Raw genomic sequence first — 21927 nt, forward strand, 5'->3', positions numbered from 1 at the left:
ACATGAAAACATTGCTTTGCTGAAAGGTTGCATGATCTAGGCCTCATTTTAGTAAATAATTTTCCTCCAATCCCATTGCCCTTATGTCTGCCTTTTTTTTTTCATCAGAATATAGAACATCACAAATGCCTGAGAACAAGAGAGCCAGTATGAACTTCAGCCTACCTCTGCACTGTGACATCCTCTCTAAAATCCACTCCATCAGGAGCCACATGCACCACATACCAGGATGGGCAGCAGAACTCCCCAATATCTTTCTTTTTAGAACATGAATGCAGCCATATATGGACATGGATACAGCAGACCTCTAGAAGTACCACAACCTGTGTTCAAAAACCCCACTTGCTAGTAGTAAAATCTTGAAGAAGTAATTTTTCTGTAAGTCCCACTTAAGAATCAGTGGAGAACTGTAACTGGTGGTACACACTTGTAATCCTAGCTACTCTGGAGGCAGAGGCAGCAGAATCACAATTCTGAGGCCAGCCCTTGCTATGTTAGGAAGACCCTATCTAAAACAAAATAAAAACAAAGGGCTAGGGGTGTGGCTCCAGTGATAGAGCACTTGCTTAGCGCATGTGAGGCCATGAATTCAATCCCTAGTATAACCAAAAAAAAAAAAAAAAAGAGAAAAGAAGAAGAAGAAAAGGAAAGGAAAGGAAAAAGAATTGTTAGAGAATTATGACTAAGAGCTCTTGCTTATAAAGTTACACTTGGTTCAAATTCTGTGAGTTTAGGGAACATATCTCTATATCTCAATTTTTTCATCTGTAAATGGATATCATAATAAGGCTAGGCCTGGTAGGATTGTTGAGAGGATAAGATGAGATAATATGTGTTACAGGCTAAGCTCAGTACCTGGAACATAGCAAATGTTCAATAAATGTTAACTGTCATTATTAATAATGAAAACAGGCAGACAACAGTGTTGTCTGTAAACACTTTTTATCATGGAAAGAGCACTGTGTTTAGTGTAAGATGTTCTAGAATTAAGTCCAAGCTCTGTTACTCATTAGCTGGGTGGACACTTACTTGCCTTTACCTCTCTAACCCTTATATTTCTCATCCATAAAAACAGGGCTAATAGTAGTGTCTATTATTGTTTCAATTTGTTATTAATTGTTAAATTGTTATTAATGTTGCAAATTGTTTCAAGGATAGTACAAAATCAATAATTATTAAAAATTCTTTGTGCCGGTTACCAGTGGTTCACTCCTGTAATTCTAGCTACTTGGGAGGTTGAGATGGGGAGGATTGCTGTTTAGGGTCAGCCTGGGGAAGAAGTTAGTGAGACCCATCTCAACCAATAACTGGACACAGTGCCTTGGGTCTGTCATCCCAAGCTATGTAGGAGGCTGAGATCAGGAGGATTATGGTTCCAAGCCAGTCCAGGGAAAAAGTTTGCGAGACTCCAATTCAATGGAAAAAAGATGGGTGTGGTGGTGAGTGCCCTTCACCCTTGCAATGACAGGAATCATAAAATAGGAGCATCGCTGTTTAGGCATGCCTTGGCAAAAAGCAAGAACCTATCTCCCAAATAACCAGAACAAAAAGGGTTGAAGGCATGGCTCAAGCTGTAGAGCATCTGCCTAGCAAGCATGAAGCCCTGAGATCAAACCGTAGCACTGCCAAAAATAAAATGTTTTGCATTCATGTCTTGTTGGCCAACATTGTTGGGGTTCCTACTGTGTACCAAGCTATTGGCTCAGAGCTAGGAAGAAAACAATGAATAAGATTGTGGCTTCTGCATTCAAGAAGTGGTGTAACTGGTAAATAGTCCTATAAACAAATAATTGAAGTATAAAGTGTGAGCCATAACTGCATAAATGTGCACAAAGTCCTGGGATTGTGTAAAAAAGTGAATGCCTAATTCAAGGAGGCAGGGAAACATGGTAGCCATAGTTAGGAAAGGCTTTTTGAAGGGAGTGATGCCTGAGGTTGTCTTTGAAAACAGAAAAGGAATTTTCTGAACAAATATGATAGTAATGAAATTCCAGGCTGAGGCTAAGGCACAGAGACATGCAATCACCTAGTGTGACTGGGCAATGTCACATCTATTCCATTCTTGGGCAAAACAATTTTAAGTAAAAACATTGAGAAATGAGGCTGGGAAAATAGAGGCTGATTAAGAAAAAAACCTTAAGTGCCCTAGTAAGGAAATTACTTGGTGTTTTAATTATTACTTTAAACAAAACTATAACATTATACACTAGCCACTGTTCTAAGCACCTTGCAAATATTATTTTATTTCATTCTCACAGAGGTCTCTGTGAGGATATATTATTGATGCATACAGATATTAAGTAATTTGCCCAACATTTCACAGATAGTAAGCAGTAGAGCAAAGATTCCTACACCAGATAGGGAGAATCTACCCCTGATTCTAGAGCCCTTGAAGAAATGAGGTCTAATAATCTTTTTGTCGTACTCCACCTAACACATTCAGTCCTACCCTCAGTCAGTTCTGAGAATGCATGTTTATATGGACTTATTCCATGTGGACTTTTATCTCTTCATCTCAGAGCTCAGACTCTTTCAATGGTTTCTAATGGAACTTCTTAGAGCCCCAGAATTGGTCTCTTTCTCAGCTTTGGCAATGATAACATAATACCCTCTCCACTTATCCTTCTGATCAAAATTTAAAATTCTCTGATCATACTAAATAACTACTAGACATCACCTCATTACGTCTCATCAGACTCTGTGCCTTTCACTCCATGAGTTGCATGGATGTAAAGCTTTGCTTTTATAGGTTAGCTCTGGAAGCTTCAGGATCTTCTCTTAGCCCATTCAGCCACATACACTATGGCCTCTCCCCTCATGCCCAAAATGGTATACAGATGCCAAGGGTGGGGGTAAGCTACTGCTTGGCAGGCCTATATTACCTCAGGTAATTTATCTGCCTAAACTGGTATCATAGTAATAACCTATATTTTTATTGGCTTTGCACTCTCAGAAGCCCTTTCACATACATTAATTATCTGATTTTTCCCTTCCTGAAACACTTTCAATATAAGCATTAGCCTTTTTGTCTTGTTTTGTTTTTTGAAATTAAGCAACTGAAACTCAGGGACAGAAAGTGACTTACTCAAGGTAACACAACTAGGAAGTGTCTGGCACTCACTGCATAATCTCACTGTGACTCCAACAGCGTGTACTCATGCTATAGGCAAAGTGACAAAAAAATGCCTGAATTAATTAAGGGTGACCACCACAAGAGCCTAGGATGAGGAGTGATGGTGGAAGCTTTGCTGGATTCCATGAGAAATTTACGGTGGTTCCCACAGTTAGATGAAGTCCTGAAGGACCCTCTCTCTTAGACGCAATCTTACTGGAAGGCTAGTAGTGTAAAGATCACAAACTGTCTGAATCTGCCCCACACTTTTCCCAACACCATCAATGCTTTGGCCAATTAGGTTAAGACCTGGGTTTCTCTGGGTTAGGTCCAGCTCTTTATTCTCATTACACAATGATTTATTATCATCATTGTGTCCCTAATAGGCCCTCTTATGTTTCTTGCTAAGTTCTAGGTTTAAACCAAGTTTCAGCTCAAACTGCCTTCTCTATCACTATGTGAACACAGTCTAATACTTCTGTTTCTTCCCCTAGATTCTGGCTGTCTTTACCACACTTCATGTCTTACCCTTTACTCTCCCTGAAGAAAGCCCCTCTAAAGTCTTAGCTTTTTTTCTTCAGTGTACTCAACCATGCCTACATTTTCCCTCATGCCATCTGTGTTTTCTGTCTTCTTTAAGAAAATCTCCCTCACGCCATAGTGATACAAATATTTTCTCAAGTGAAAACAGCAAAATCAAAGTCAAAAGACAAAATAGAATATTAGGAAAAATTTGCAACTTATAACAGATAAAGGTTTAGTATCCTTATTAGACTTAGGAGTTTTTTTTACACTGAGATGTTTATTTTCATGTACACAGATCTGTTGGTCTTTGATATGGAACAAAATTCATGATATATTTTATGTTAAATGAACAAAAAAATTGTTTTTTTCTATCTGCAGTAAAAAATGATGATGTATAAGCATGTGCATAATATAGTTCTCTTTTGTCTAAAAAGACCTACTCTAAGTATATATTTGTTTAAATAAGTTTGTAGGGGCATAGTGGAATTAATTATGCCAACTGATAATGTCAGTTACCTCCTGAAAATGGGATTCCTAGAGACTTGTGGTAAATAATTAACTTTTTAAAAATTTATCTTTTGTTGTTTGACTGGTTGCAATGGGCTAGAATTACTTGTTTTTTAAAAATTCCCTACAGCCTTCCTTTCCACACTTCCTTTAAGATGTTTTAGACCTGAATTTTGTGGGATGGGAAGTTGAGAACAGAGAACTAAAAAGGAAAAACTGGCTTTCAGAAACACCAAAATGCTAAGGGCTAGGCTGTCTACTTAATAGACTTTTTACATTAAGGACAAAATTTATGGACAAAGTACTTTTAAAGATAAGGAATTTTCACATTTAATAAAGCAGAGCTAGAATTATACCTAAAGAGACTTAAATAACATAGGGAAATAAGGTCAGAACATCTGGAAGTTTCTAAAGGTCAAGTGATTTGGCAACCACCCTCCAGGCTATTGCAGTAAGTTTACCTGGAACATTTCCTAAAAGTCAAAATCCTGTGTCCTCCTCCCATGTCAGCACCTCCCCAAGAAAAGGTCACGGGCCTCAAGAAAGCCCAACTTATGTCTGGTGTTCTTGGCTGGATCACACAAACCAGTGAAATAGACACAAATTCTTAGTCTAAACATGCTGCCTCTGCTCTCTAGAAATCTGTCTTCTCAACGCACCACTTTCTATGAACTTCCTTGCTTAAGAAATGTCCACTGGTTTCTATGGCCCTCCATATTAATTATAAACTTCAAATTCTAGGTTCTTGACATTCTCAAAAAAATGTTCTATTTTTATTCAACCTTGGATGATAGGTTGTTTGAATCTAGGGGAGTGTAATGTTTACAAATTGAAATTACTGACATTAGAAACCTAGGTTGAAATCCTGGCTTTGCTACTACTGAGCTGAACAAATGGCATAACTCCCCTGGTTCTCAGTTTCCTCATAGGTAAAATGGTAGTGAAAAAGGGCCTTCTTGACAAGATTTTCCTGAGAATTAAAGGGAATTATCTGTAGTTTGCCACCATGCTTAGTTCAGTTGTATTAGGTGTAATAATTGATAATTATTATCAATTATTTCAGCTAGTAACAATCACTCATAACATCTTTATTGATGAAGTTAAAGGAAAGACAATTGTACAGAACTTAGCCTTTGTGAAATTTGCAAGAAGTCTTTGAGATCTCGGCTGGGGGTGTGGCTCAAGTGGTAGAGCACTTGTCCAGCATGCACAAGGCCCAGGGTTTAATCCTCACTATTAGAAAACACTTAAGCATTAACAAAAGAAATCTTTCAGAGGTCTAAACCATGTTCACACACACATACAGATGTTTATAAGCATACATAGTTTTCTGCATAAATGTACAAAATTTTCTACTTTCCCACATTCCTATGTATTTATACATAGGCACACATTCTTGCTAAGAGTTTATTTTGTCAAAAAATACCCCACAAATTTTGTTCTGAGTTAAAAAAAAACTAATTTCTCTACTGAGCAGACAGATTCTCAGACACTGCTTATGCCCTTGTAATATGTATGAATATAATGAAAGGATAGAAAAATGCTGCAGACAAACTTTCTGAGCAAGAGTTGTCTGAAGGTGCTCCCCATGGAGACAATGAGACAGATGCTGCAGTGAGATGCCAGGTCTTTTCCTTCTTATTTAGGCATCTTGCAGAATACTTTTTTAAGGCAAATCAAATAGGCAGATTGTACCTATTGCCTCTGAGAGGGGAATTCAGAGGGAGGCTTCTGGGGCTGAATGCCCTGACCTGCATATGGCCAGAAGGCCCCTCAATCTCAACCTAAGCCTAAGAAAAAAATCTTAACTGTGGGCTTTCTGGTGCCAGAGGAGATGGATAAGGGAACTTGCACTTTACTTAGGAAAAGGGAGCCTGGACTAGTTTCTTGTAACTATCTGAGGGGTAACAATTGCCTAAAGGATCTCCTTCTCCAGGACAACTTAAGTGACTCCCCCTGACACTTCTCAAGCCGAAATTTCATAGACCCCATGCTTATCTCTGCCATGACACATATCATTCTACATAGTAACACTCTGTTTTATTATGTAACTTCAGTCTTAGCACTGTGCATGGCTTATAAGTGTGTGTGTGTGTATGTGTGTTTAAGTGTGTTGTATAAATCTGGTGATTGTCTATATGTTTACCTTCTTGCTCTCCCACATGACTGAGATTTTGTATTCTCATCAACAGCACAGAATTTAATACATCAGAGATGCTCAATGTTTGTAGAATCAATCTGATTTCTTTGCACTCTCTTGAGGTCTTACTTAACTTTTAGTCTCCTCTGAAATACTGAGATAATGATATATCTTTTACACAAAATTGCTATGATTATTACATTGGTTAAAACATGAAAATGCTGTGCTGGGTACCTAGTACAAGTGATAATATTATTAATATCATTACTTTTTATGGCTTCCAGAAATGCTGATAGTTAATGGATAAGACTCTGAAATTGTGCTTCTCTTGGTTTGGGTTAGTTCTGGGAATGGTGGGCTGCAATGATAGGTTTCTGTCCCCTGTCCTATCACATTGTTTCTGCTGTACTTAGGTACTCTGGGGATTATTAAAACTATGGCTGAACTTGGAGGTTGTGTCCACCAATCTCGAAGTTCACTGAGGATAAAACCAGTTAACATTCATCTCTAGATACATACAGAATCTGACCCAGGAGTATTTGCCAAGATGTCCTGAATGGCATTCATGGTTTACCAGTCATGGGCCAGGAGCTTTCCCTTCTAGTAAGGCTTACTTTCCTCCTCCACCTCCTCAGTTATCCTCCTGCTTAGGATTCATGATGGAAGTCATACATGGGATTCCCATAGCATGGAAGTGACAAATGCGCAGGAGTAATCTGATGTTCTTTCCTTAGAAGGGGAGTGAGGTACTTTATCACACTACTCAGACTGCCTCCATTTCTTTCTTCTCTCATCTAACACTCTAAAGCCATTAATTGTAGAGTTTACTGTGCAGGTAGGCAGGAGTGCTGAGTTAGGGTGCAGCAACATGGGGGAATCAGACCTGGCTTTGTCACAGATCTCTCTCCAGCCTAAAGCCAGGCCATTCCCTTCCCTGAACCTCAGTGTCCTTTCTATGGTATGGATCTCCTGTGTATGATGAGAATATCTGCCCTGTACTCTTCAAAAATCTGTGTGGAGCATTAAAATTAGATAGCGGATATGGAGGAAAGTTATATGCTGTAGAGGGTTATATGAATGTGAAGAAATTCATATTCATTATCCATCTGGTTCTCAGCATACATAAATCTTTTTCATTTCTCCCTGTTGCAGAAAAACAATGACTATTTCTGTTTCCAGAAATTTACTTCCTCTTTGGCCCAACATCTCCAAATTCCCCAAGTTGAAACATATCCTGAGCGTGAAGGCTGTAGATCTCTGGGTCTGCTGTTCTTCCTCTTTCAAACTTAGTTCTGCAAGAAGCCTTTTCTAACTACCTACTGAAGGATAATATAAAGCAGAAATGGGACATAGACAGGCCTGGGCAGAACGTCAGAGTCAGTGTCCTCCTCTGTTTACAGAGTTGCCTAAAGATTAGAAAGTAAGGATAGAATCTTAGTAAATACCAGTTGATATGCAACAAAAATTTAATAAAAGCTAGAAATAATGATGGTGATTAGAATAGTCAAGCCACTCTATAGTCTTATGAACATAAACTAGGAAAGAGACCTGTCTTGAGCATTCATTCACTTAAAAGCAATAAACAAGAGTGTATTGAGTTCCCACTGAGGACAAACAGGCTCTGGTGATAGGAATGACCATACCGTCCAGTTAAAGGGAAGTGGTCAAGAAAGGTAGAGCAAAATTTGGTGTCAGATTTATAAACACTCATCCATTTACATAGATAAGGAGTGTAGAAAGCTACACCCACCCTGAAAGCCAGATACATTATCCCATCTGACCCTTGCAATGACTGAGGGCTATAGAGTTAAGAAATTGTTGTTGGACAAAATTCCAGGTCTTTGAATTTCAGAGCCTCTTTCTAGTAGCATGTGTTTTCCTCGTTTCAAGCAAGGGTGGCATAGCTTTTCCTTAGTAGTTGGTAACCTTTATTTTTAAGGGCCAGAGAGGAAACACTTTAGACTTCAGAGGCAATGAGTAATCTTTGTTGCTGCTGCTGCTGCTGCTATTGTTGCTACTTATTTTACTTCTCCTCCCCTATTTTTTCTTTTTTAAAAAAATTAAAAACAGTTGTTAGTTTATGGGTTTTGTTCCATGGGCTGAAGTTTTCCTATCTCTCCTTTAATGCCCTGAAGGAGACATGTGTCCTCAGTTGTATACTTCCTTTTCATTGTGTTGAATGGCAGTTGGCTTTGGTTCTTGTGCTGGAAGTGGGAAGCAGAAGAACAGAATGTAATTATGGATTGTGTGTTTACTTTTACCTACCTCTTTGAGAAAAGACAAGCATAAAAACCATATATATGTATGTATTATATATCAACTGGTTACTGATTGCTTAGGTGTCCCACACACTGTGTATTACCTCATTCGATTTTGCATCACTGTGAGGCACAAATTTTTATCAACCTTTTATGATGGAAGAAAATCATACTCAAAGGAATGAAATAATTCATCCAAAGTCATCCATCTAGGAAATAAAACAGCCAGGATTTGAATGTGGTGTGTCTAATCCTTGAGTCCATGTTAATAATCACTGTTTGGTTTCGCAAAACATTTAATGGACTTTATGTGCAAAACACCTGCAATACATGGAGTACCATCAATACAGAAAAATAAAGACCAAGGAGAGGATGAACTAGACTATTATAGCAAATATAATTAATGCATCTTGAGTTTCCTGGTAGCCAGGACAAAATAAGTAGGATTAATAGTTCCTGTGCAGAAACAAAGGTTTACTCTAGGATTGAATTATAAAATTATTGGTTCTGAGGTTTAGCTCTGTGTGAGTGAAATGGGTTGTTGCAGACTAACTTTGTGTCTCCTCTGTGCCAGACACTGCCTTTGGGGCTGAAGGTACTAACACAACAAAATAGTCTGGACCCTCCTGGAGTTCACAATCTGGAGAGGGAGACAGAAAGGTCAATATTTGACTCTAAAACATGGCAGACAAGTAATTGTTCCCTAGAGGTATAAGCAAAGTAAAATAAAAGTTCATTTGCTAATTTCTCCTATGTGTACTGCCCTTCACAGATTACAAAGTGCTGACAAATTTATTCTCCCATTTAATCTTCACAATAGCCCTAAAATATTGGTGCTACCACCCTTGTTTTACCATTGAAAAGATCAAGGACCTGAGAAACGAAGTAATTTACGTGGAGCCCTGGTTTGTTCAACTCTAAGTTTTGAGCACCTGCTACGCTCCATTGTCTGCCTTTTAGAAAAAGGAAGCTGTCATTTTTGCCTAGTGAATCATCAAGGCTGCCAAAGGAGGTGACTTTTAATGTAGGCCTAACAGGTTGAGGAAGATTTAAAAAAGAAAAAAAAACTGGGGACAGAGCTTTATAAGACTGAATGTTAAAGAAGAGAGTCTGTTAAGGAAGAGAGTGAACTAAGATCAGTAAGTTCCACTCTGAGGCTAGGTGGTAGGGCTGGGCCTTAAAGATAAAGGAAGTTGCTTGTCTTGTGGAAGGAATAGAATGAGTTAGCTGGAAGGTCAGAAGAACTTTAAAAATTTATCAATTCAGTAACTACTTACTGCATCATACTCCCACACCATTGATGATGCTAAGGCTTGGAGAAGGTAGAATGGGATCTAACACTCAAATCTTTGTACTCCTAAGCCCAGGATTTTCATTTGCCTCACCTTTTAACTTCTTTCTGTTTCAAGGCCTTCCCTTAGTGATGAACTGCCTGGAATCCTACTTTATTGGCTGCGTCTCTACCCCTAACCCTCCATCTCTACCCTGCCTATCACCATGTGCCCTTCTCTTCTCTGGGCAATATTTATTCCACTGGTGGCTAGCAGCACTTCCTGCCCTGACTCACTGATAGCCTTTGACAAAAGAAGAGAGAAAAAAGAATTCAGAAAGCCTAAACATAATCCCATGCCAGCCTTGTGCTGGACAGTCTCATATGGTCCAGCCTCAAAATCTCTTGAGGTTAAGGGATTACTTTCCACGTTTCAAAAATGAAGAAATAGAGTTTCCAAGTTATAAAGGGACATGTTTGAGGGTAGACAACCAATGAGTAATATAGACAGTTGAGTCAAACCTGCCTGGCCCTGAAGTTCTTTCTACCATTCTAGATTAGCAAAAGTATGCCTCTTCCATCTTTCCTCATCAGTCATAGAAAGACGTCAAAGCAGAGGTATTTTTTTATAGCTGTGCTACACAATATGGTATTTAAATTCAAACAGCTACATGGGGATAGTGCCTAATATACTACTATTGAAGTAAATCAATGTTAAATACAATTTAAACTTAGTTCTTCAGTCCCACTAGCCATAGTTCAAGTGTTCAGAAGCTGCATGTGACTAATGCTTACCACATTGGATAGTGTGAATATGAAACTCACAGAATGGTCTATTAGATATTTGTCATCTACAATAATTAGATTTTGAGACTGAACCATATGAGACTGTCCATGTAGAAGGAAACGTTTTGATTACTCTGTTACCTAAGTAGCCAAAACCCAAAAAAGTTTTGCAATGGACTGATAGAATTAATGAGCTGCTTGACATGTGGAACATCAACTTCTGTGTCTAAGAAGTGTAGTGGGTGTAATACTGGGATGCAATACTTCTCTTTCTTTTATTCATTGCCCAGGTCCACAACCCAGCTTTTCTTAGCTGTCTCAGTTCAGTCTACACCCTTGTCTCCTCCCCATTTGTGCCATCTGACTCCCACTTTCTCAGCACCTTGACTTTTTAATACTTAGGGAAGAAAAAGAAAACTCATGGTTCTGGATTGGGCTCCTGATCTGTTAAGCATAGGGTTAAAGGTTTCATTTTGGCCATTTCAGTGCAAGAACAACCCTGTGAGGTTGCAATTACTTGCCTCATTTGATAAATGAGGAAATATTCAAGAAATAACTCAAGATTCACAATATTCACTCCAGAACTTGGAGTGAAATTCATTTTCTCTACATTTATGGCTCATTCCTTTGTCAAGGCTTCACGTGACATAAAACCACTGCTTTATCTAATGAGATCTTAACATGGATGGCCAGGACACAAAATACTTTAACATGCTTGCCAATACAAGTACGTTTAATTCTGAAAATGTTTATAGTACACCTATTGACTAGCAGCCATTTATGAAAGGCAATCCAATGTAGCCATTTAAAAGAATGGATTTTGAGGGGATTACAAGATGGCATCTAGAGGGAGGAAGCAGAAAGTGAGCCTCCTATAGTGAAATCTTGGAGAGATGCTGGAGACACACTTTGCAGGCATAATCACTGAGAACAGGCATAACTTTGACCCCTCCACACCTCCAGCCGGTGAAGAGAATCTCCACTTCAGGTTAAATGGAGAAACCAGGAGGGCCCCCAGGCCTCCAGTCACCCGCGCTCAGACGGCTTGGGAAGACGCAGACCAGGTCAGCTTTGTGGTACTGCAGTACTCCTACAGACAAGCCTGGGCCAGAGCAGCATAGCCCCCTGGACAGACTGACCTCCACCTGGGGAAAAAAGAGAAACTGACTAATAAGCAATAAGAACAATTAAGACATGCGGGAAAGAGGGTGGAACACCCTGAGCACTGAAGATTGGGGAAGGGAATCCTTCCCGGGACTGTAAATAAACAAGCTGGGCAGGCCAGAGAGGCTCTGGCGGGAGCCAGGTGCACGCCCAGCAACCAGGCACGAGAAAGCTTGTGAGAGTGGCAGAGGGAGGAAAACTCCACAGGAGAGGAGAGAAAACCCACTTCCCACGTGAGCTGTAAACAAACATGGCGGCTGGCAGGAGCAGCAGCACTGCCCAGTAATCAGGAGCGGGAAAGCTTGTGAAAGTGGTGGTGGGAAGAAAACTCCATAGGAGGGGGGGAAGACCCACCTCCCACATGAACTGTAAATAAACACATAGGCCTGACAACGCAGGTGCAGTGTCACCTTTCCCAGTGTGCTTGGAAAGGGGAAAGCTTGTAGCAGAGGCTCCCGCACAGGAGAACTCCAAATAATCAAAGCCTGCAGGACCAGGTGAGTGCTAAGCTTCCCCAGAGATCTGCAAAAATAACTCCGCCACCAACAACAGGCTGACAGCAGCGGGCAGGCAAGCCACAGCTGCAGATACCATTCTCAGAACTGTCTCCAGACTCTTATTTTTTCTCCCTACCCTTGATGAATTACACATGCAGGCTGAAAAAGTTACTGAAACTGTATTGAATTTGAACTTGGGACACTTGGTGGGTTTTTGTGTGTGTGTGTGTGTCTGTGTGTGTGTGTGTAGTTTTGTTCTACTTTATACGTCCCCTTTGATGAGACAACTACAGAACAACATCTGAGGCACCAACTCCAGGTTTGGAGACTGAGACGGACACTGAAATTATTAAGACTGAAACTTCATTGCATTTGAACTTGGAGGTTTTTTTGGTTTTTTTGTTTTTATTTTTAATTTTCTATTTTCATTTTATTTTAATTCATTTTTATATATAGATATTTCTTTCATTTACTTATTTTTTATTTTTATTCTTATCTTTTTTTTTAGTTTTGATTTTCAATCCTCTCTCTGTCTCTCTAATGTCTGTTCAGCTTACTGTCAGTACACTAACTCTCCCTGTTTATACCTTTCAAACTTTCTTGTCTGAAACCTTGTTGTGTTTTCTCCCTCTTGTCTGTGAATTTGTTTTCCACTTTTCTTTAACTTCTTGCTTTCCATCTCAGCTCACCCTTACATTCTAAATATTACCATTGTTATTATTACAAGCTAGAAAATACTTAATTGCACACAGTACAGGGACAGTAACAACACCAAAGACAATGATGGGAAGACAGAAAAAACAGGGAAACCAGTTTCTCCACAGCAAAAAATTAGTACAGGAACCAGAGGGGAATGAAGAAAACAGAAACTCAGATCCAGACTCCAACAAAATGAAGATAAACTATGCCAAAGGACCCAATGAAACCCACAAGAATAATTTAAAAGAAGACATACTACAAGTACTCAATGAGAATTTTATAGTGATGATACTGGATAGGGTCAACCAAAATGTACAGAAGACACTCAAGAAATTCCAAGACAACAAAAATAGAGAATTTGAAAAAGTAAAAGAAGAAATAAAGGAAACCATACAAGCACTGTATAAACACCAAAGTGAAACAGAGAACACGATGAATAAATGGATAAATGAACTCAGGACAAAAATAGACAACATTAAAGAGGAAACCACCCAGGATATGGAAAACCTCAGAAAAAAGAACGAAACAGAGCTGCAAAACAAAATGGAAGGCCAATCCAGCAGAATAGAACAAACAGAAGACAGAATCTCAGAACTTGAAGATGAAATGGTAATTAAAGGAAAAACCAAAGAACTATTAATTAAACACGTCAATACCTGTGAAAAGAAAATGCAAGAACTCATCGACTCCATCAAAAGACCAAACTTGAGAATCGTGGGCATCAAAGAAGGAGAAGAGGTGCAAGCGAAGGGAATGCGTAATATATTCAACAAAATAATAACAGAAAATTTCCCAAATCTAGAGAAAGATATTCCCATACAGATGCAAGAGGCCACCAGGACACCAAACAGACCAGATCAAAATAGAACTACCCCACGACATATCATCATTAAAACAACAAGTTCAGAAACTAAGGAAAGAATATTGAAGGCTGTAAGAGAGAAAAAACAAGTAACATACAAAGGTAAACCCATCAAAATCACAGCAGACTTCTCAAAAGAAACATTAAAAGCAAGAAGAGCATGGGGTGAGATCTTCCGGGCACTGAATGAAAATAACTTCAACCCCAGGATACTCTACCCAGCAAAACTATCATTCACAAAAGATGGAGCAATAAAAGTCTTCCATGATAAGCAGAAACTAAAACAATATGTGACCACAAAGCCACCACTACAAAAGATTCTGCAAGGGATTCTGCACACAGAAAGTGAAACCCAACTTAACCATGAAAAGACAGGCAGCACCGAACCACAGGAAAAGAAAAAGCAAGAAAGTAGAGAGTAACCTCAACTTAGGTACACACAATCAAGCCTTCAAACAACTAAGACAACTAAATGACAGGAATACCACATACCTATCAGTACTGACACTATGTTAATGGACTTAATTCACCCATCAAAAGGCACCATTTGATGAAATAGATTAAAAAGGAAGATCCAACAATTTGTTGCTTACAGAAGACCCATCTCACTGACAGAAATAAGCATAGGCTTAGGATGAAAGGCTGGAAGAAGATTTACCAAACCAATGGTCCCCGAAAACAGGCAGGAGTAGCAATACTTATCTCTGACAAAGTAGACTTCAAACCTACATTGATCAAATGAGATAAAGAAGGACATTCCATACTAATAAAAGGGGAAATAGACCAAAAGGAAATAATAATTATCAACCTGTATGCACCCAATGTCAATGCACCCAATTTCATGAAACATACCCTGAAAGACCTAAAAGCATATATAAACGCCAACACAGTGGTTGTGGGAGACTTTAACACTCCATTATCATCAATAGATAGGTCATCCAAACAAAAAATCAATAAAGAAATCGAAGATCTAAAATATGAAATAGATCAAATGGACCTAGTAGATGTCTACAGAAGATTTCATCCAACCTCTACACAATATACATTCTTCTCAGCAGCCCAAGGAACCTTCTCCAAAATAGATCATATCCTAGGGCACAAAGCAAGTCTCAGCAAATATAAGAAAATAGAAATTATACTGTGAATACTATCTGATCACAATGCAGTAAAAGAAGAACTCAACAACAAAAGTAAAGACAAAAAACATGCAAACAGCTGGAAACTAAATAACTCATTACTTAATGATTAATGGATCATCGATGAGATAAAAGAGGAAATTAAAAAGTTCCTGGAAGTCAATGAAAATGAAAACACAACCTACCAGAACCTATGAGACACAGCAAAGGCAGTCCTGAGAGGAAAGTTTATAGCCAGAAGTGCATATATTAAAAAGACTGAAGATCCCAAATCAATGACCTAATGATACATCTCAAACTCCTAGAAAAACAAGAACAAGCAAATCCCAAAGCAAATAGAAGGAGAGAAATAATGAAAATAGGAGCTGAAATCAACAAAATAGAAACCAAAAAAACCATATAAAGAATTAATGAAAAAAAAAGTTGCCAGAGCAATTAGGCAAGAAGAAGGAATAAAAGGAATACAAATAGGTAAAGAAACTGTCAAAATATCCCTATTTGCAGGTGACATGATCCTATACCTTAAAGACCCAAAAAACTCTACTCAGAAGCTTCTAGACATCATCAATAGCTATAACAAGGTAGCAGGATATAAAATCAACATATAAAAATCATTAGCATTTCTATACACTAACAATGAGCAAACTGAAAAAGAATGTATGAAAACAATTAAATTTACAATAGCCTCAAAAAAAATCAAATACCTAGGTGTAAACCTAACAAAAGATGTGAAAGACCTCTACAAGGAAAACTATATACTTCTTAAGAAAGAGACTGAGGAAGACTATAGAAAGTGGAGAGATCTCCCATGCTCATGGATTGGTAGAATCAACATAGTAAAAATGTCTATACTCCCAAAAGTAATCTACATGTTTAATGCAATTCCCATCAAAATTCTAATGACATTTATTAAAGAGATTGAAAAATCTACCATGAAATTTATATGGAAACACAAGAGGCCACGAATAGACAAGGCAATACTCAGTCAAAAGAACAATGCAGGAGGTATCACGATACCTGACTTCAAACTATATTACAAAGTAGTAACAATAAAAACAGCACGGTACTGGCACAAAAACAGACATGAAGACCAGTGGAACAGAATAGAGGACCGAGATATGAAGCCACACAACTATAACCAACTTGTCTTTGACAAAGGAGCTAAAAATATACGATGGAGAAAAAGCAGCCTCTTCAACAAAAACTGCTGGGAAAACTGGTTAGCAGTCTGCAAAAAACTGAAATTAGATCCATGTATATCACCCTATACCAAGATTAACTCAAAATGGATCAAGGATCTTAATATCAGACCACAAACTCTAAAGTTGATACAGGAAAGAGTAGGAAATGCTCTGGAGTTAGTAGGTATAGGTAAGAACTTTCTCAACGAAACCCCAGCAGCACAGCAACTAAGAGATAGCATAGATAAATGGGACCTCATAAAGCTAAAAAGCTTCTGTTCATCAAAAGAAATGGTCTCTAAACTGAAGAGAACACTCACAGAGTGGGAGATATTATTTGCCAACTATACATCAGACAAAGGACTGTTAACCAGAATATATAGGGAACTTAAAAAACTAAATTCTCCCAAAACTAATGAACCAATAAAGAAATGGGCAAGTGAACTAAACAGAACTTTCTCAAAAGAAGAAATTCAAATGGCCAAAAAACACATGAAAAAATGCTCACCATCTCTAGCAATAAAGGAAATGCAAATTAAAACCACACCAAGATTCCACCTCACCCCTGTTAGTATAGCCGTCATTAGCAACACCACCAACAACAGGTGTTGGCGAGGATGTGGAGAAAAAGGAACCCTCTTACACTGTTGGAGGGAATGTAAACTAGTACAACCACTCTGGAAAAAAATTTGGAGGCTACTACTTAAAAAGCTAGACATTGATCTGCCATTTGATCCAGCAATACCACTCTTGGGGATATACACAAAAGACTGTGACACAGGTTACTCCAGAGGCACCTGCTCACCCATGTTTATTGTAGCACTAATCACAATAGCCAAGTTATGGAAACAGCCAAGATGCCCCACCACCGACGAATGGCTTAAGAAAATGTGGTATCTATACACAATGGAATTTTATGCAGCCATGAAGAAGAACAAAATGTTATCATTCGTTGGTAAATGGATGGAATTGGAGAACATCATTCTGAGTGAGGTTAGCCTGGCCCAAAAGACCAAAAATCGTATGTTCTCCCTCATATGTGGACATTAGGTTAAGGGCAAACACAACAATGGGATTGGACTTTGAGCACATGATAAAAGCAAGAGCACACAAGGGAGGGGTGAGGATAGGTAAGACACCTAAAAAATTAGCTAGCAGTTGTTGCCCTTAACGCAGAGAAACTAAAGCAGATACCTTAAAAGCAGCTGAGGCCAATAGGAGAAGGGGACCAGGAACTAGAGAAAAGGTGAGATCAAAAAGAATTAACCTAGAAGGTAACACACACGCACAGGAAATTAATGTGAGTCCACTTCCTGTATAGCTCTCCTTATCTCAACCAGCAAAAACTCTTGTTCCTTCCTATTATTGCTTATACTCTCTCTACAACAAAATTAGAAATAAGGGCAAAACAGTTTCTGCTGGGTATTGAGGGGGTCAGGGGGAGAGGGAGGGGACAGAGTGGTTGGTAAGGGAGGGAGTGGGGGCAGGGGGTAGAAATGACCCAAGCCTTGTATGCACATATGAATAATAAAAGAAAAAAAATGGATTTTGGACCCAGATGTCCCGGATTAACTCTAAACTCTGTTAATTACATGCTGTGTGACCTTGGTAATGACCTCAAGGGCACAAAGTGAAATCAGATGGGAGACTCACAGTGCTCAAAGTGTTAGTAATATCCCTCTTATTTTACTCAATCAAGAAGCATTTATTGGTGCTGTATACCAAGCTCTGTTTCCGTGGCTCCTGGGAACCAGTTTTTCCTGACTCTCAGGATGAGGATGAGGAAAGCAGAATACTGAAAAGGGTCTTAATACTGTGATAGTTGAAGGAGTTCTTAGAAATGAACTAATCCCAAAGTTTCTGAATGTACATAGAGGGTCTCTGAGACCAAGTCAGAGATGAAGTTCTGCCTAAGGCTATATGGTCAGCCAGTTGCAGATTTAAGACTGATAGTGTTTCTACACAAATGGAAGCCCCGAGAAGTCAAAATAGCAATCCAGAAACTCTGGACTTCTACCCAGGAGCCTGTGCTTTCTTTTGCCCTGACTTACTAATGCTGTTGTCCTATTCACATCTTCCCACCTGCCACAGCCCCAGTTTCAGCCACAGGAGTCCTTCTTAGCCAAATTTTTCTTTTCCACCTACCTCATCCCCTGTAATGCACTTTTATTTTCCCACCTATGCCCACCTGCCAGAACAGAAACTGATACTACAACAACTGAGCAATACCTGTGGGAATAGGGCATCCCCAAGTACCATAAACTTATTATCTTTCTAGTTGGTCAAAATGATGCAAGGAACTTGTTGCCATTGTTCCAATTTAAAAGAGGCAACTACATTAAATTAACGGTATAGCTGTGGGCATGTCTGAAAGATGAGGCCAGATTACCAAATGACTGGCCTGATTCTCAGGGTGATTTATTCCCAGACACAGAACTACTAGTTTCTCTGAGCCAGCACACTCATCATGCATACTCACTCTCTAGCTAGGATTTAGGACCCAGAATGTTAGTTGTTCCAAGGGCTCTTTACCTGTGTGTATGGAGGTGGGTGTTCCTGGCTATGATGAAGGTGCCCGGAAGACCCTCTGGAATGGGAGACCAAATTTGGCATGTAAGTGCATTTTTTTCATGTATGGAGTTAATAGCATTTAACCCAGTCTTAGTGAGATTCGTGATTCTAAAGGGCTAAGAATCCTAGTTCTTCTTTTTTGTAAGGTGGAACAACTAAAGTTCTAGGGGAAGAACGAATTTACCCAAGGCCACTGGGTTTTAGAGGCAGAACAAAAATTAGAAACCAGGCCTTTTGAGCTTTAGAACAATGTTCTTTCCTTTATGTGGAATCCTGAAATCCTTTCTGTGAATCCTGAAATATGTATTTATCTGCTATATTAACTTCCCAACCTTCCCTCAGGTGGCAATGTAAAAACCTGCTCTCTCCATCATTCTCTACTTCTGAGTTCTCTGATACACCTTTCTGTCTAATGTTCCATTTTTTAGTGTTTCGCCAAGTGACTTAACAGATCTGAGAAAAATGTTTGTGCTAAGATATTAATGATATGCAGAATAAATTTTTACAATTTATGGCATATATTTAATGATCAATAAATGATGAAAGATGGCTAAAACATTGCCCTCAAGAAATCTTTGAACAGGGATTTTCTATATATAATGCTTATTATTGTGATCACTACTAATCTTCATGATACTACTAATACAGACCAGGGATGGGAGTCAAGACACTGACTGGGGTTCAAATGCTGGCCCACCTCTCTCCTATCTATGCCATCTGTGACAAGTTATTTAGCATTTCTAGGCCTCAGTTGCCTTATAGTGCTTACTACATAGCATTATATATAAAATTCTTGGAATTTATTAGGAAACCAATACATAAGTCTCTTGATAATATCTAGATTTATGATTTCAGTTTTCTTTCTCCACTTTGATTAAAATTTTAAAATCCTGCTTTAATTGCATAAAATGCACATAGCATAAAATTTAACCACTTTAAAGTGTAAAATTTGGTGACATTAAGTATCTGTGATCAACTTTTAAAAGACAAAAAATGGCAAGGATAACTCAGTAATGTTTTACAAAATCTATTTCCACAGTGTGGCCTGAGTCATTTTTAGCACACATTCAGCTCAGTCTATGATACACTCTTCACTGTCTTACTGAGTCTGGGTTATAACAACAGAGACTGAGAACAGGTCCTGCAGAATCCCAGGCATCACACAAGAAGCACTTTGGAATCTGAGCTTGAATGTGAGCAAGTGCCTGTAACTTACCTCTCCCTCACCCTACCTACATTCAGTATTCCCATATATGGCATGCTTTGGTTGTTCAGTAAAATTACTTCTAGATTAGACATTCTTGTAGCATACTGGAACAATGATAGACTCTAGAACCACAGGGACAAGGAGTCAAGCCCCAAGGCCACCATTCAATTAACCTTATAATCTTGACTACTGTGATGGCTTATTTTATGTGGCAACATACCTACAGTATAGTATCTAGTTATTTAATCAAACCCTAATGCAGGTATTGCTGGGTAAGGTATTTCACAGATGTGGTTAACATCATCAGTTGACGTTAAGATTGCCTCAATAATATGAGTGAGTGAGTCTCACCCAATCAGTTGAAGGTCTTAAGAGCAAAAACAGGTTTCCTGAAGAAGAAGAAATTCTAAGTCAAGGCTACAGTGTTAAATCTTGCTAGAGTTTCCCAGTCTGAGAACCTGCCTTACAAATTCAGGACTTGCCAACCCTCACAACTATGTGATTCAATTCCTTTAAAACAAATCCTATCTTCTATTGGCTCTGTTTCTCTGGAGAGTCCTAATTGATAAAAACACTCATATAAAAACTCTTTTTCTGTGCTGAGGATGGAACTCAGGACATCATGCATGCTAGATAAGTGCTCTGCTACTGAGCTACACCTGCAGTACCCCCCCCCAAACTCCTTTAAATAGAGCATTTACTATGTTGGGAACATGCATATGCAGTTCATGTACTCAACAATAATAATAAAAACGGAAGTATTCATAATACTATGATTTTTGTCCTAGAACAGAGGAAGCCAGTCAACGGTAGTCAGTTTTTTGATTCCATGATAACACTATGGTTTTGAGAAACTTATTTTAAGAGTTTTTTTATATTCTGATTTTTCGATTTCTTCTATAGCAAACATGTCCAAGAGGAGCAGTAATACTGTTGATTTAGAAATAGAAATAACAATTGGATTTGGAGTCAAAAGACTGACTCTGAGTCTCAGTTCAGTCAATTACTTGTTATGTTACCTTCTGTAAGTGCGATAATAATACTCCCATGTAGTGGTCCAGAAGGAGTAAATAATATACTAAGTGTCTGTGACTCAAGAACAAGAATGGCAGAAAGGTATATTTAGAAATTTCTTTATTATCTGTAATGTTTAATTAATCAGAAGAGTTAGTACTCTGCTCATCCACCTCTGACTCACACACTCTTGTTCTTCATTAAATGAATATTCCAGTATTAGTCAGTTATCAATTCAGGCTTGATTTCTGCCCTGAAGTCATTCAAAGGCAAGCATAGTTGGGGACTGGTTCTAACTTGTAAATAACAATTGGTCTCAGCTCTCAAATATAGCCTATTTTTGACATCCATGCACATGACCTCCAGTGGGATAAGGTTGGCAAACTTTTTGGGTTTTTGGATGTGGTGCTTTCAAAAGCCATTCCTTGGCCTGGCTTCCCATGTTCCTACAATTCACTCCATGTTTATCCCAAGGGCAGTTCTTTCAAGGAGTCTTCTGAGTCACAGGAATGGTAACTATTCATGGGGCAGAGGCTGTTGGGAAGTGGACAAAGGAAAACAGCTAGAGGAATTGTTTAAAACTAGACATCACATGGAGTTCATAGAAGTTTCCCTGTGTTTGTTTACTGGGGAAAAAAAAACCAAGCATAATCATGGAACTGCTATGGGTGGAGAGTGAGGATTTCAATACAAATAGACCCACAACCACTACAGGGAAAACAACATTGAAGGTGACTGTCATTAGGCTCTGCCTGAGGGTAGTGGGTATATATCTCTTGTTGTTTAGCGATGCTTTAAGTCAAAGTTGAGCTACTGTATCTAATGTGATACATGGAGCCACAAAGGCTATGAAGTTTTTCAAGTTATATGTACAATGGAGGTAAGCAGTGTCTGTCCAAAGGATAGGATCATAAGGGGTACCAGAGTTATTTTAGTCACTTTTTGAATTGGCACAGTAATCCTGCAATCATTATGTTTGGATAGTTACAGGGCTTTGG

This window comes from Castor canadensis, chromosome X, assembly GCF_047511655.1.
Source record: "Castor canadensis chromosome X, mCasCan1.hap1v2, whole genome shotgun sequence".
In the NCBI taxonomy this organism is placed as follows: domain Eukaryota; kingdom Metazoa; phylum Chordata; class Mammalia; order Rodentia; family Castoridae; genus Castor; species Castor canadensis.